At 34.3% G+C, this 13801-nt stretch overlaps 1 protein-coding gene across 1 annotated transcript in view; it reads left to right on the forward strand.

The window, feature by feature from the left end:
- LOC129216300 (zinc metalloproteinase nas-15-like) overlaps positions 1-13801 on the forward strand; it is a 46559-nt gene that overhangs the window by 18110 nt on the left and 14648 nt on the right. The gene's annotated exons all lie outside the window — the stretch shown is intronic.

Here is a 13801-nt window from a genome sequence, read left to right on the forward strand (position 1 = left end):
TGTAATGTATTAGAAAAATATAGATAAAATATTTTATGTTGTAAACTGTCATTAAATAGTAAAATACTTTTGTTTTCATGTTGTAGTCGAAAGTTTATACCATCACTAGCGCAATATCATAATTTTCGTCTGAAATGTTCTTCTATTAACTTAGCTCGTAGAAAGTTGATGAAAACTATGAAAAATAAAAATGAAATACCGAAAACTTTCTTATAATTTTCGCTTTCTCGACAAAGGCTTATGGTTCATGTTTAGGCTAAGAGAAAACATAAGAAAAAAATATCCGATGCCAATTTGGAACCTAGAGGCGATGGCGCTAAAAGAATCGAGCCCCCCCCCCCTAAAAGGAAAAGAAATTTGAGGAGAATTTTCTAATGAGGGTGTCTTCAAATATTTTTTGAGAGAGCCTTTATTAGCTGTACATCGTTATGCCTTTTCCAACGAAAAAAAGAGAGTGGTACTTATACTTACCATAAAAGAATTAAAATGGGCCTTGAAGTTTTGGAGAAATTGAAAATGATGGTTAATTCGAATTACAGAATTTTTTGGTCCGAAGTTTGCTTTTCACACAGCTGCGTTTGAATAGAAAATAGCCTACACTTTATGCAGGGGACGCAATCGACCTTGATCTCAATTCTGAGAAAACATTTTCTTCTAAGACCGTATGATCAAAAGAAGAAAACACAAAGCAAACCCCAACTAAAGATTTATCACCCCCGTCCGAGTGGTCAGAAAGATAGTGGGGGGATTTGAATGGGGTGGATCGTCGTTTTAATGAGTTTTGTTAGTAGGAGGTGAGGAGTAATAAGATACAGGAAATAAGATAAAGAAGAAGTAGAGGACAAAAAAGGCAAGAAAGTAAATGGACAGCGAACAGTGTGGGAATCAAGTGACTTTCAGATGGCTCCTCAAATGTTATAGATAAGGCAGTGTTTGCTGGACAAGTGGTGTCATTTTCTATTCGTTTTCGTGGTAGATCAACAGCTCTATTTTGGTCCAAAATCTTTTTTTTGTCACAAATGAGTAAAACCGGATTTTTTTATATGCGCATTTATTATTCTCAAATATTGAGGGGGACTTTTGACGAGTTCAAAATATTGAGGGGGACGTGTCCCCCTGTCCCCCGTGCCAACGACGCCCGTGGCAGGGGTGCCGTTGACAGAAATGAGCTGTGACTCTACTATAGGACACTGTGCCGATAGGACCATCTGAACTCCACCTTTTGCTCTAATTTGAAGGTCAAGCTAGGGTCTGGGTTTTGTGTCCTGAAGATCAAGATATGGATATTTCTCTTGGTCTCCAAGCATACAAATTATCAATTGAAAAAAGGTTAATATACGTAATTAATGGCACTAACGCTAATTGTATGATCAAATTTTAGTCAAAAGAACAACAGCGCTCGCAGTTTCATTGTTCCACAACGTAATAAAAAAGAAAATATATCTCCTAAAAAAAAAACTCAATTCTGGGGTTAAAGAGAGGGAGAAAGAGAGAGTGGGGGGGGGGAGGGGCGGGAGGTGACATTTAAAATGACACAGTATTTAAAAATACTGTTCTTACCTTGTTCTTTTGTTTTGTATCCACTAAACTGCAATTTTGTGGTTAAATTTTAGTGCCTTTCACAAAAATAAGTAAATAAATAGCACTTTGAATGTTTCTGCTTAAAACGCAAATTAAACATATTAAAACACATTGAAAAATATTCAAGATAATTTAATAACATTTAACCCATTCATTAACTGTTGAAAAGTGAAGGAATAATGGAGTGAAATCCTTCGAACGGGATTCCGGTTAGGCCTTGAAGAAGGGGCAGGAAAGACTTTTACAGTGAGTGTCAATGGTTGAACATCGGATCATTTGCCGGAAGGCCCCCAAATATAACCACGCCGACACTTGATCCGGCATTTCATTTGTTTCTTAATTCCGCGAGATATTACAGTCAAGGCTAGCAGTTTTTTAGCTTACTCTTAGTCATTTACGATCATCATGTGCACTATCGTTTTGGGGGCAATGAAACTAAACAAGACTAGACTAGAATCCGATGCATAGTTCTAAAAAATTTAGATTCAGAGAAATATGTTCTCTAGAGCTTTTAGACTTCTCAAGTTTTGTAGAGAACAGAAAGATTACTTTTTTTAAATTCATACCATTTAATAAGAAGAGAAGTCGCTATAAAAAAAATTAAAAAATGCCAGCAAATTTTACTTTCAATAACAGTAAAAAAGAACAGCAAAAAAAAAAAAACAGCCTAATACAGTTCAACCACGGATTGTATGGAATTGGCCAAAGTCTAGTTAAGACGAATCTGTCTGAATGAGGTGGAAAAGTTAAAATTTGATGCGCTTGTTCTCATTTAAATGAAACTCTGATTAATTTTGAGGCCTACATACATATCCAAACGCTGGCGGCCCTTTTGTCACACCGTAGCCTACGAGGATGCAACGCTGCTCGTCACACCTTAATTCCAGTGGTGCTGCCATCTATTGCTGAGCAACGTAGTCTGAGTAGAATCTCCCTCTGTAGAAAAAACCTATGTCCTATCTATTTTCCTATCTCTCCCAGGCCAGGGTCATGGGCAGAGCCCAATTTCCCAATAGGCAGAGTAGGCAGCTGCCTAGGGCGGCAAATTTTTCAGGGGTGGCAAATTTTGCTTCAATCTCGTTTTTTAAATTATTATTCCTGAAAATAAAACATCAGTTCTTTTTCTATTTTTGTCCAAAACAGCGACATAACAGATCCTAACTTGTCAGCAGACTTGAACGTAATTGTCAAAATCACAGAAAATGTAGTGTGACAGACTTCTGGTAATGGGTAATCAGTTTCATTTTTAGCTTGCGGCAGGGACGGAGTACAACATACACTTTGATCTATATACCTTCCAAAAATTTCTTTCCCTTAACCCAAAGAAGGTCCTTCTGGAGCGTTTTAAGAAGAGGGCCTCGGGTAAAACAGACATAACATCTGGTTTCTCTTAAAAAGACTATGTGCAGCACTGGAAGGGCTGAGTGACCATTATCTATCTCCTTCTGCGTTTAAAAAGAGCATTTTCTTCCTCTTATACCATTAGGAGTGTTCATCACGAAACATACTTCTTGAATGTTTTAAGAATTGGAAATAATTTGGGAATATTACTTCTGCTCAGTAAGTTAGCTAAAACCTACTCCGTTTGGAAAACCATTTATTTGTAGAACGAATCAAAATATTTTTTAATTTTTAATATGTATTTTTACATACTATAGGTGACGCTTTAAAAGTCCCAATTTGATTGTTTCAATATACGTATTTGAATATTGAAAAAAAAGTAAGTAAACCAAATGATTTTGAAAAGATGGGGTTTTTTTATTGTTCAGTTAATTTCGTTCGGTTACTTTGTAAACTAAAAAATTAACTAAATTCTGTTTTTGTCCATTTAAATGCCGTTGTCACTGTCTCATGAAAGTTTAAAATAGAATACAAAATTTCAGACATACAAATACTAAAAGGCAGAATATAATTGTAATAAATAGTTTTAGAATGAAATTGAAGGCTTTTGAAATGAACTAAAAAGTATTTAAAAAAAAAAAAAAAAAAACTCTCTGAGCCTTGTGCTGATTTAAAGCCCCATGGTGATTCAACATGCCTTACAGATTGCCTGAAAAGTTTGATATTACGAATTTTAATAGCAATCAAAATACTTGCAATATTTAAGAGGAAAAGCATGGGGTGCATGGACTATGCACTACATGACTATAAGAAGTAAAAAGAGTACAAACATACACACACACACACACACACACACACACACACACACACACATATATATATATATATATATATATATATATATATATATATATATATATATATATATATATATATATATATATATATATATATATATATATATATATATATATATATATATATATATATATATATATATATATATATATATATATATATATATATATATATTCACGAAAATAAAGCTATGGGTGATTTTGCGTTTTGAATATTTTGTGAATTTACTATTAACAGAATCAAAATTTGATGATTCTGTTACAAGTATTTAAATTTTCCTAATAAATATAAAAAAAAAGCTTTTCAGTATTCAAATTGACCTTGGATAAATCACGTAAGTAGAGGGCGCGGCAGATTTCAAATCTGCCTAGGGGCGGCATGAAGATAAATTCGGCCCTGGTCATGGGGGGGGGGAGCTGTCATTTAGGGTATTCAGGGAGGGGGATCATTCATCTTCCCAGACTTTGGAAAATTAATATATTTGCAAGTAGGTGGGTTTGATTTTGGCTGTTTTTGGTATAATTTACATTTAGTATATAACCTTTTCCCTTTGCTACCTTTCCGCCACCCCCTTAGAACAATGTGAAATGACAGACCCGCCTAGGGTACAATTTTTATAACAATTAAATAATAGTAAAAAAATAGTTAAAATCCATTAATTTCGGGTCAAAAACTGCTAACTGCTCTTAAAGTACTTGACTTGTATTCCAAAATTGATTCCGCTTTTCCCACATCTGGCTCTTCTTAACTTCTCTTCAAATATCAAATTATTTAAAATTTTCTGTAGCAATTACCCCCCTCTCAAATAAAACACACACTTATCCGTGTGCGCACCGTGCATGCGCATGTCTGCTATTTTCACATACAGCATTGTTTATCAGGGGTGCCCTCCCCCCCAAGTTCAATGGCGCAAATCCCCCCCCCCCCAAAAAAAAAGTCAACACTCTTTTGTTTTTAAAATAAAATAATAGTTTTAAAAACTAAAAAAACACGCTTTCGTAGCAAAATGAACTAAAAAGTGAAAAATAATTTTTGGATGATAGTAGTTGACCAATCACTTAATTTTAATGTAATACAAAAAAGCGTGGGGGGTGGGGTCTTATCAGTTGTCTTGAATTTCTGCCATTTGTTGTCCAAGCAAAAATGTAAATAGACAGCACCCCACGCTTTTTTTGTATTACATTAAAATTAAGTGATTTGTCAACTACTATCATTCAAAGATTATTTTTCACTTTTTAGTTCATTTTGCTACGAAAGCGTGTTTTTTTTTAGTTTTTTAAACTATTATTTTATTTTTCAATTTTTTAGTCTTATGTTGGAGAATTATCAGACGACGAAATTATTTATAAAATGAGTGCGACGTAATATCTTAAAGTTAAGACAAGGGCACCCCGATGGGAAGCTACTGTGAGTCATCGATGTATGTTTGCGGAAATCATATTTATATTACCACGGAAATATAAGTTCGTTGCTTGAGGCACCTGGAGCCCTGCCCCTTATCCTCTGGTGTGGTATGTTGAAAGTTCCCCGGTTGGGGACATGGCTTTATTTTGGCGCAGAAGATGGTTGCGTGGATGTACGAGAGATATGGCTTCCTCTAACGGGAGTACCATAATAGTTAGCCAAAGGCTCTTCAAAGTAAATTTCAACTAAAGTTCTTCTTTTTTTAAATAAGTTTAAGTTTTTTTTTTTTTTTTTTCGCTTCCTACATATTTTTTAAAGTTTTATACTTTTTTCCCCCGTGGGGGATTTCTAGGCTAGTTGAATGAATAAAAATAATAAAATAAAATTAAGACAATGATAAAATGTTGATAAGAAATTAAAAAAAAAATAGTGAAATGAAAATAGATAGGAGCATGCTCCCAGCCAGAGTGTAGCACAATAACTAGAGTCGAAACGAGGTATGAACCCGATAAGGGATTCACTCACCCCGTTTCGAATTTGAAACTAAGCTAGCAGAGCGCGAGGCCTGCGAGAATTTGCCGGATCCAATGGATCGAATTTGGAAGGTTGTTAAGTAGTGGATTGCCAATACGGGGGATGTTGTAGTGAAATCTCTTGGCGAGCTTTTTGCAAAAGTTGTGGAGTGTCGGGATGCCAACCTCTTCCACCAGCTTGTCCGTACGGACGTACCAACAGGGAGGGTCGCACGCCGCTCGAACCATCACTCTCTGCAAGTTCTCAACTCTGTTAAAGTTAGAGATTGCAGAAGTCGCCCATATGGGCCCTCCATAGGTAATAATGGGTCTTAGGCAGGACTTATAAATGAGCAGTTCATTATCCGTTGATAAAACGCTTTTTTTGTGCAGGAGAAAATTTAGTGGTTTTTTGGAAGTGAGGTACTTCTTGCGTACCTCTTCAATGTGAGGTCGCCAGGTTAAATTACGGTCGAAAGTTATGCCTAAATATTTCGCCCGCTGAGACCAATCAATCGGGTCGGTATAAAGATGCAGTTTAATAGGAGGGAGCTCAGTTGTTCTTGTAAAAAAGCAGGTAGCTATACTTTTGTTGGCATTAACTTTGATTTTCCAAGTCCTTAGCCAGATATCTAGATGTGTTAAGTGGTTTTGAATAGGGAAGTTTTCAATTTTTCAATTTTATTTTTATATGATAGAGTAACATATATGAACATCATAGGTGAAAAAATTTTTGTGATACGATAAGTAGTTTTTTTTAAATTAATTTTTAAAGTTCAAGCGATTGTGACGTCAAATGGCACAGGAAGTGATGTCATGCGCTCTTCCGCCGCGAAAGAAGCCGAAGGATGTGCAGTTGGCTTCGAAGACGAAACGTAAGGCGTTTCTTGAACACCTCGCGTTTCTGGAACATTAAACCTCTCATCCTCTCGGAAATATTCGAATACCATCACTGATGTTACTTGAGGAAGATGGTTAGATTGTGCTTTAACAAATCCGGCCTCTATAGTGTGTTCAAAAGGATTATTGAATATCTAAAAAATAAAAACATCAGCGATCTCAAAATGTTCGTAGCGAAAACAAGGGATCTTCGGCGGAAGGCTGCCCATTAGTGCCCTGTGACGTAAGCTAGTGACGTTTCAGAAGAGCGCTCTCTTGAGCGTGGATTTTTAAAAATTCATTAAAGATCAATCACGGTGTTTTAAAATTCGACGATGGTGAATTTTTTAGTTTTGAGGGTCAATTAACAATATCCAGTAGTCAAAATATTAACATTTAATAGGTTGCAACTTACCTATTGCTGAAAAGGCTTGATAAAGTCCATGAGCGGAGGCTAGTATGCAGGTGTCATCTGCATAAATGGCAAGATGCGTGTTATCCATGTGTGGGATATCGTTTGAGAAAATTGAGTAAAGAGTTGGGCCTAAGAGGCTGCCTTGGGGGGGGGGGAGGCACCGCGGCCCGTATGTGTCTAGGTGTTGAGAGAGTTTCTCTCACTCGAACGATAAAGTGCCTATTCATAAGATAGGAGCTGATAATGTTTATGAATGCATGAGGTAACCCAAGGCGTATAAGTTTGTAAATTAGCACATCAATCCAAACCCTATCGAATGCCTTCGCTATGTCAAGGAAAAGCGACGAAATTATTTATAAAACGAGTGCGAGGTAATATCTTAAAGACAAGGGCACCCCGATGGGAAGCTACTGTGAGTCATCGATGTATGTTTGGGGAAATCATATTTATATTACTTTGAAAATTTGAGATGCATTTGAATAAAAGTTTTGTTCAACAATGATCTGATCAGCAATGAATCTCCAATTTAAGGCTCACCTAAATTTTGGTATGAAATTAGTTAAAAACAATTATATTTAATGTTCTAATTACCTTGGAACATAGGGACAAATTTTGTCTGATGCAGAAAAGTTAAAGGTTTTTGTAGATATTTTTAAATAATTTTTACGAGCATTTTTTAATGTATTCTTTTAAACTTTTCCTTTTTTACATTGTTGGATTCATGCTAAAATATTGATTAAAATGGAGGAAACTAACAATTAAAAGAGTTAATTAATTAATTTGATTATAGAATATTGCATTGTCATCGGGTCTGAGGTCGTGTGCCAAATTTCAAAAAAATCCGATCGCAAAAGTGGGCGAAATTTGAGCTGCAAGATTCCGTTACAAGATACATACATACATACATACATACATACAGGTGAAGCTAATAAAAGCGTGTTAAAAATACTTTTCTTGTTTATTTATTTTTAATTATTTTATTATTATTATTTTATTGGGAAAGTTATATATATATATATATTAGGGTGGTCCTTATTTTATATGAGGAAAAAAAAAATTCGGAATTCAACAAGTGACGCCCCCTAGTTTTGTGACACTATAATAAAAAGTAACGTGTGCAAAATTTGAACTCGATCGGTCAATAATAACACGTGCCCCTAGGCCGTTGAACTTTAACACTTTTGATAATTTTCCCACAAATCTTCGAAATTTTACTTCAGACTCAGTACATCGTTTCTCCCAGGTTTGCAAAATATTTTTACAGTGAGGTAGCACTAAAATTACTCTTTATAATTACTATATATCATTTAAAGATTTTACGTTGAATAAGAATGAAACTAGTCGACCCGTGCGGAACTCCGCACTGTGCTTCGAATCGTTTTATAAGGGTTTTCGCTCTTTAAGAATTTCAAAGGAAGAACATTATGAAGAAGAACCGAAAATAAAGTAAGCGCAGAAGAGAAGGCATGTAATTTAAAGACATCAGTAACAAACCTCGTTAAATACAACGTTGTGATAATTTGATCATCGCTCACCTTTTGGTCGTACATATTTTCAATTCAAACATAAATATCATTAAGAAGTGTGACTGAGTAGTGACTCGTGAAAAAGCAATAATTGTGCATGTAAAAAAAAAAACAGGTTGTGGCAAATACAGTCCTGCCCATGTGAGCATCTGACGGGAAAAAAAGAAACATTAAAGAGATATTTATTGGCACGGATTCGAATTGGCGCCATTCTGATTAACAGCCCGACACCCCAACAAACCTAGCAATTGCGCCTTCCTTTTCGAAAGCTATTCATTGAAGGAATGCGTAGTAAAAAACAGCAAAAAAGCTTTTTGCCAAAAAATAATAGTAATAATAATAATAATAACAATAATAAGATCATGCTTCTATGTTTTGTCATTAACCAGCATGATACGATTTAAAATTATTCGCAAAGCATGGAATTTGATTAAAGAATGACGAAGATCTCACGTAGCGATTGAAACAAACATTCTAGAGAAGTAATAAATTAGATTGAAAATAAGTGTTTTTATCTTTGAACATTGAACTATTTCACATAGAAGGTTGCTTTAACCGTTACGGCTTAAATGCCCGCACATGTTTCTCTTTTGATCGAACACTTAAAATTTAAAACCAAAACCAGTTGAACTGAGTTCGTTTTTTAAGTGTAATTTTTCGAACGTAGACAAAATGTATTTTTTTTTTCAGCAGAAAGCAGAGGAGTAGAAAATGATTTCTTGCTAATGAAGTTGATAATAATTTTAATGCTTTATATCGTATTCGCGCGAATAAAAAATTAAAGGTTTACTGATTGAAACTCGTAGTTTTAATTTGGCGTGGTATTTTTTCATTTGTACAAAAGATCGAACACTGCTATTAGAAACATCTACATTTCAGCATACAATGAAAATGTTTTTCTGCACAAAAATGATTTTCTTTAGGTAAATCCAATACTTTTTTATGCTTACATTATGCTGAGTGGTCTGGATGTAGTCAAAGCTTAAAAAAAAAGGGAAGAACACCCTTCGATTAACAGTCAACTTATCCGAATGATAACTGTAGCCTGCATAAAGGAGTCGAAACACCAAGCAGCATTCCCACTGCATTTATTTTATTACGTTTGTATGTTATGAGTACATGTAATGCGTAATACTAATATAAATTTGATATTATATCGGACAGCCCAAACTTGCCCAAAGTTCAGATAGTGTATAGCCGAACGCTCTACCGAAAAAAACTTATCAATTTAACCGAACAACTAAGTCCAGTGCTTTTAAGCTTTATTAAAATATGAACACACACAGGCTATTTTCTTTTCTTCGCCTAAAGCTACGTAAAAAATGGAAAACTGCATAAGAACTTTGCTTTTAAAAAATGCATAAGAACTACAGGCAGCATCAAGGTTTTGAAACAGCAAGGGGCGTTTTCGAAAACTTGATTTTTCGACCGTAAGTCTATTTTTCTTCATTAGCCAGCCTGATAAATTTTTAAATGAGAAGGGAATAATATATAAGATAAGATATTGAAGAAACATTTTTTTATTCATGAAAATTTTTACAATTTGTTACCGCAGGCTGCTTGAACCGTTATAACTTAGATGGCAGCACGTGTTCATCATTTAACAGCACGGTTAAAATACAAAATAAATTGAACTATGCTCTTTTTTATGCGTAGCTTTTCGAATGTAGTAAAAATGTGATAAGCTATTTGTTTTTTTACAAAAAGAAGAAAATATATATATTTTACCCTACAAATTGAGGTAGTAATTTTTTTATTTGTACAAAGAGTCAAAAACTCATTAGAAAATATATATTTCAATATAAGATTTATTATTTTTTTTCTGAACAAAAAACAATTCTATTGTAGTATGAAATCTTAAACCTGTTACTTATATTTTCGCTTACATTATGCTTTAATTTTCTTACCAGAGCCAAAGCTTAAAAAGAAAAAACGTACAATTCAGAAGTAATTTAGCACAATGTCACTTCAATTTTTCATATCAGCAAGGAGCGTTTCCTTCTCATTTATTCTGTTACTTCATCGTTGTTTTTCACTTCCTTAAGTGTGCATGTAATGCGCAATATTTCTCTAACTTTTTGCTGCAGATTGTCCGGACGTGGGTCCGAACACGCATTCTCCTGGTTACGAAGAGAACGCTCTGCCGATCAAGCTATTCAGCTCTGTCGGTCATAGCGCAAATTAAAGTTATAAGTTTAACCAAAACCTTATTCTGGTTCTTTAAAACAGGTTTTTCGGCTGAAAAAAACAATTTTTAGACCGTGGGTCTATTTTTCGTCAGTAACCAACACCATAAGCTTTAAAATAAGACGTAAATCAAAGAAATCGATCAAGAATTGAGGAAAATCTGGCGTAGAAACCAAAAACAGGCTACAGAAATAATATATAAGGATAATGCTTTAGAAACGTTCCTTAATCGTACGCCGCTTTTCTCAATGTATCTCTACAGTATGTATTTTTTTCAGATAGTCTTGGACGGTCTGTAAAATAAATTGTTTGTGTGACTTATATTCAGTAAATTAGTTGCGAAATTCTTCGATTAATTGTGCTCCTCTTTCAGCTGTATCATTCACAATTTTCAGTATTCTAACGATCTTTCTTATTTTTAAAGAGTTTAATTCATTTTGCCGTGCATCAGGATCAAATAGAAAAAAAATCTTTTAGTGTTTGTAACTTATCAAACAGTTTTATTGACTCGTAATTGATTCTATGAAGAGGAAGACCTTTACCAAGAAAATATTCCAAATCATCTACAGTTATCTGAATCTTGTTAAACAGTCATCAGACACGTCTTCCTTATCACAAGCATTTTTTGGACTAGTGTTTTCCTATCTTCAAAGTTAATTCCTTCATCCAATACGGACAAAGCTACTAGTTTATCCCCTAAATACCATAAGTGATTTATAAATTTTCCAATCACTGCTTCTACTGCAGGTTTGTCGTCATTTTGTACGCTGCTAGTTTTTCAGACACATTATATTCAGTAAATTACCGCCCATTAGCCAGGGCTAAAGCAAATACGTGAAATCACCGCCAGCTCAGTCATTTCCAGCCGAGGACTGCAGTTTCGTGCTTATTAGCACTCATCAACCCGGCATAGGAAAGTGACTGAGCTAGAGATGGAAAAACCAACTTAAGGAAGCCAAGAGTGCGAAACAAACTGGTAGCTAATATAGAATTAGCAGACCAGACGAGTGACCGAAGCAATGGTTCGGTTCAACTCGATCTCAGCTCAGTCACTTTCCTATGCCGGGCTGATGAGTGCTAATAAGCACGAAACTGCAGTCCTCGGCTGGAAATGACTGAGCTGGCGGTGTATTTCACATTATATTATTCAAAGGAGCCTCGATTGGGTTGCTGCGAAAAAACCATATCTTCATACAGCATTTAATTGAAAAACAGCTTTGTAAAACAGCATTGAAGGGCTTTCTTTTCATATAAGGTCAATTTAAATTCTTTCCTAATATAAAAATTTTCAAACAAAAATTCCTTTTGCCACCTATGTGGCTCAGGGATAAGCTCCAGTTAGTAATAAAGAACTATCATATAAGATATCATAAGCAACTGAAGAAATATCTAAGGCATTCCGAGTAGCTGTTCAATATTAGGACCTGAAGCTATCACGGTAATACTGTTGGCGTTCTTTTCCCAGTTACATCTGGATGTAGCTTTGTATCCCAGTAAATAACTACAAAATCCAAATTTAAATTCATGAAATTTAATTTTACCTCTCGAAGATTTTCTCTTGCTCTCTTAAGGAATGTACCATTGATCACTAGGTCATTTGGATTCAAATTTACTGCATCTATATAGGCTGTACATTAATGAACAACATCTATATCCCTAATATGGCATTGTCTAACAGTGATGAAAGGCGAGCAGATATCAATAGTTGTCAAGCTTTTTGCATTGAAGTAAACCAGCTGTAGAAAACAAAAGTTCAACAGTGTAGGATAGATATCCATTTCGGTTTATAAAACTTGTGAATCGTAAGAATTTGATGATAATAAAGGACTATGTACTGAAGTAGAACAAAATTAATTTAAAGGATAGATTTCTACATTGTTCTGATCTGGATATATTTTTTTTTAATTTATATTTTAGCTATGGAAAATACAGTATATTTTTATGTTAGGAGTAATCGAGGATTTTTCGAAATTTACATTTTAAAAATTAAAAATTGTATCAGCATTTAGGTATGCTTATAACTAAAGAACAGAGAATTAAAATATAATTGCAATTACTTATCTTTATAGCATTGAAACCTTGCGACTCTATTTGCCACACCTATTACATACACAGGGAATTTTGTAAATCAACACCCCCAAAGCCTGGAGGAGGCAATTTGTTGCTGTCAAAGATTATTCATTAATGGTCTAGGCCATTCATTAATGGCCTATAGAATTCCTTGTGTCCATCTTGGTGGGAAGAAACGTTCCCCTGCTACTTGGTTCGAACAAGCGCTGAAGAGAGGTACGCTTGACCCAAGGCCATTGGTGTACATGTACCCTCTGTAACATGTTAAATTTTACAGAATGAAGGTGAGAGAATGGTCGGTCCTGAAATAGCAGCACTTATTGAGGTTCAAAATTACTTTAAATTTAGAACGATAGAATTATTTTTACACAAAAATGAGAAAACCCGCAATTTTTTCTTCGAAACTCAAAAAAGGGGCACGTATACGAAATTAAAAAAAATTTAATTTCGTATACGTGATTTTAAATTAAAGGGGCACGTATACGAATATTAACACGTGCCCCCCTAGGGGCACGTGTTAATATTCATGGATTGACTTAAAATTTTGCAGGGATCATTTATTTGTATATTGGAACAAATTGAGGGGGCGTCGCGTAAAATATCTGCAACTTCAAAAATAAGGACCACCCTAATATATATATATATATATATATATATATATATATATATATATATATATATATATATATATATATATATATATATATATATATATATATATATATATATATAAACAGAACAAAACAAAATAATTTTAATTAAAAATAAATAAAAAAATAAATTCAAATAAATAAATTAAAAAAAGCAAGGAATCCCCCCGCCCCCACCAAAAGTTTTGATGGCGCAACTTGCGCCATAATCCTCTCCTGTGGGCACTCGTGTTGTTTATTACTCTGTCCAAAACGGTTGCAAAAGTTTTTTGAAAAAATATAATTATACTTTGATTCTAACACTTCTCCCTAATATATCTTAGATTATATTTGATCAAACAAATTTCAACTGAAATGAAGCACAAGAGTATTGCTGAG

This window comes from Uloborus diversus, chromosome 2 (assembly GCF_026930045.1).
Source record: "Uloborus diversus isolate 005 chromosome 2, Udiv.v.3.1, whole genome shotgun sequence".
NCBI lineage: Eukaryota > Metazoa > Arthropoda > Arachnida > Araneae > Uloboridae > Uloborus > Uloborus diversus.